Source organism: Lissotriton vulgaris, chromosome 3_1, assembly GCF_964263255.1.
Source record: "Lissotriton vulgaris chromosome 3_1, aLisVul1.2, whole genome shotgun sequence".
NCBI classification, from domain to species: Eukaryota; Metazoa; Chordata; class Amphibia; order Caudata; family Salamandridae; genus Lissotriton; species Lissotriton vulgaris.
Genome location: NC_141689.1, coordinates 902,685,605 through 902,689,535, shown reverse-complemented (window position 1 = coordinate 902,689,535; position 3,931 = coordinate 902,685,605). Strand labels below are relative to the sequence as shown.

General features: G+C 37.5%; 1 pseudogene; it reads right to left on the bottom strand.

Moving 5' to 3' along the window:
• Positions 1–1,700: 1,700 nt before the first annotated feature.
• Positions 1,701–2,694, bottom strand: LOC147727183 (uncharacterized; annotated as a pseudogene).
• Positions 2,695–3,931: the final 1,237 nt, after the last annotated feature.

The following is a 3,931-nucleotide window of genomic DNA, read 5'->3' as shown; positions in this document are numbered from 1 at the left end:
GCATGGACGAGCTTCTCTCAGCAAAATGATGTAAGCTTTTTCTACTGCGCAGAACAGGGAAAAGCGAAGCCATTTTGGAATTGGCAACCAGACAAAACTACGATCAACACAAAAAGAAAATGTAAATACACAGAATATAAGTGTTTTCCTTCCCCCCCACCCACCAGTGCTAATATTTATCCTTTAAAACTGTTACCTAGCAGAAAAGCATCACACTGTAAGCCATTAAAAAAGTGAAGCAGAAAGGCAGCATGCAGTGCACAATGTACATTACAACATAAACATGCATTATTATACCACTTAAATGCACAAAATAGATTAAACATGCATTTTACATCACTAATTAATATGTTAATCAAACCTGTTAGTGCAAATCATTTCCCACATGTAATGTGTGTGTTTTTTTATAAATACACAGCAATCAAAATAAATATATTACTTTGTTATGGGGGTGATTGATTTGAATGGGGTACACACAAAATCTTCTGTACCTCGCTCTATCAATTCCCTCCTTTGAAGATCACAAATAATGAATACCTTAAATGATTTGTAAATCCTCACCGAAACCCAAAACCACCCATATATTCCACTCAATTTTATTCGATCAGACACTTCTTCTCAATAATTTTTGTTAGTTCAGCAAATTTCTTTCTCATTTCCCTTGTTCTTGACAAAATGTTATCTTTGGTTCTAAATCCAAAATGTACTTATCCTTATGAAGTGCAATTCTATCAACTGGTGGCAACTATTGGTACATTGTTAACAGTCTCATTACGAAAAAATGATACAACATAAACACATCTTCTACCTAAAGCAAAATATGTTATATTTACTATGGTATCTAAGTTATCCTATAAATCTACTAAATATGTACTGTCTGTACAAAGTGTGTTTCCACACTTGAATGACTGTCAGTCCTTTGCCCCTTATTTTATTTTAACTACTTGGAAATGGTTCATCAAAAAAATAGTCTTCGTTTTGTGTGCTAAACCCAGAATTGTTTTCAGTAACACTGTTATGGTCACCTCAAGTTGAAGGAACCAAAATATTATACTAATGGACTATACTCACCAATAGCCCATATACCTTATTCATAAATAATAAGTGAGTCGGCAATGGAGAAGGTTCAATCGTTTATTTTGCAAATACAAGCCCTGACAGGGGAGCCTCAGTCTACACGACCCTCGGAGGTGCGCAGGGGAGACTGACTACATACAAGCAGGGCAAAGCATAAATATGTTACACACATAGCACAATGTCACCTTACTAGGAAAGATACAACTTGTCAGTGAGCCAGCAGGAAGCCCCATATAAGGCACAATTGATTGCTAGTAGCTGGGCCTAAGCTATTCCGGGGGCAGGTCAGCAAGGAGCATCTCTTTCTATCTGTGGCTCGGGGAGTGCAGTAACGGGGTCTGATAGAATGTGCGCATCCCACAAGAAGGGCAGGTGTGACCTTGGGTTTCCCTGAGCTACAAACTAACGAGTGGAGCAAACAGCTAGGTCTGACATCATGGTTTCGTGCAGAAAGCCTAATCACGTGATTTCAGGGAAACAGTATTGGAGACAGAGAAACGAAACAAGATGGCTCCGTCATACCAATAGGTTTAGGCAACACTAAAGTGAATCATGCCTAACTTTAATAATACAATATGAGTAATGCAATGCTAACATGCAGTTATAAGGTTATATTGTATATATTAGGCCAATAACATGTATTCATCGTATTTATATCCCATCAAAGTAATCCCTGAATTCATGTGTAAATCATCCCTATCTATAGGTTCACAGTCTTTGTTTGGATTTTCCTGATCATCCTTGCCTCCTCTAGTGTCAGATAAGATAACTCTCAGTATTTCTGAATTTTCTTCTTTCTTGACCACCTCTCGTACAGTCACTCTCAGACTTTCCTGGCTATCCGCTTCCTCTTGTATATCAGGAAGTGCCATATATGTCCATTCCAGTGATTTGTACTTCAGATTTGGTCTCTGTGTCTGTTGTCTTAGTTCTGTAGTACTTTCTAAATCGTTGTCAGGTAAAAAATCATGAAGTCTTACACCATGCTGTACACTCTCACAGTCTGTTGGTCTTAAATCACTAGTGTTACAGTCTGTTTCTCTTGTGTTACCAGCTTCTGGTTGCTTAGCACCTGATTCTGAACACGTATCCAAGATCTGCAGTCTATTTCTCAGTGGTCCGTCTTGTTGATTAGGTATATATGCTTTTCTCATGGCTTGTTCAATTAGTACCTTGTAGGGATTTAAATCTGTCCTTCCATCATTTGTATTTCTCATGGTTCCTAGAACTAGGGACAAAACATCCAGCCATTTCAAGATAGTGGAATCACACATTTTTGCTAATTCGGTCTTCATTGTGCCAATCCACTGTTCACCAACTCCAGAAGCTTCTGGACAATAGGCACAATACAGTTTCTTTTTAGTGCTCAGTATTTCACAAATCAGACTGATAACTTTTTTGGCAAGATCAGTTTCCCTATCTGTGCGTGCCTGTCCATGATGCATGTGTGCAAAATGGGCAAACATACTGTTGGGCATCTTCATCTTGGTAGGCCGAAACATCATTCTCTTTCTTTTGTGTGCAACCTTCTCTTACCCATGTTTCGTTTTCCTCATCTCTTGCCTGATCCTGCAACTGCCTCACTTCTTCCCATGTTTCTACTGTGTTAGTAAGCATGTGATATTGGGGAAAAAGTGTCTTTCTTCGCCCATGTCTGATTCAAAGAACAATCTTGTTTTGTGCAATATTTTGTCAATTCATCTGCAAACCAATTCCCTCCTGTAATGTAGTCAGTTTCACATTTATGAGCAGCAGGAACTGCTAATGATCCCCTATCAGCTATTCGTTTTTTCTTTTTTCTCCTCCTGCTTCTCTATTCTTCAACTTTCTTTCTTTTTCTCAGAATTCTTTTTTTTAACTCTTGTTCCAGCTTTGTTTACATTTTCTATGCCCTTCTCTGTGAACTTTGATCTATATGTTTTTTGTAAATCCATACATTTGGAAATATCTACTCTCACTGGTAGCTTCTTCAAGATTTTCCTGCAAATTTTTATTTTTTCAGGTAATGCTTTTACTCATAAAGAGTATCTCCTCATCCTGAAAACATTTTAATCTGTTCATACTTCTCTTTCCACAATGTAATTCCCCCATGTCTACCTTTAATACTGCAATGTTTATCTGTTGGCATTCTGCATCTTTTCTGTAGCCACTTTCTACCCACTATCCCAACTCCTCATTTGTCAGACCCAAAGAGACTTGGTTTAATCTTTCTCTAGGTTTCATTCCCTGCAACCATCCAGTCTGTTTTTCAGCTAGTATCTCAGTTCCATTTGCGTAAGTCAGACCTTTTGTCAGATCTGTTGTTGTATCTCATTGGTACACAATAAGCTGTTTATTCCTGACACTTTCAGGTAATAACTCTCTTTTAAGATCTGGTTTTACCTCATTTAACGGTATGGCCAGTGAATGTTCTTTCTCTTCCTCACTTTTGCAAACAGAAATTTTAGAATCTATATTCATTGGGACTGTTAAAGCTTCTATATGCATAGGTAGTTCTTTTAAGTTTTCAGACAATTCTCGTGTTTTGACTTCTAATTCAATTTTTTCTTCTTCATGATTTGACCTATTTATCACTTGTCTTTCTTGCCAAATACTTGTACTACTCATTGGAAGGAGTTCTTGCTTCATTAATGTACTATTAATTTGAACAGGTTAATTTCTGTTTATTGCATTACTCCCTATGGGGACTGGAATAGTTTGGAAAACTTTTATAGTTTCTGATGTCGATACCTTTGGCACCACTATTGCAAACTCCGCTTGATATGGAGGTGATCTGTTATCCAGAATATCATCTAGCAATTCATCTTTTGCATCACTGTATCTACAGTCTAAAATTTGAACATGCTTCTCTTCC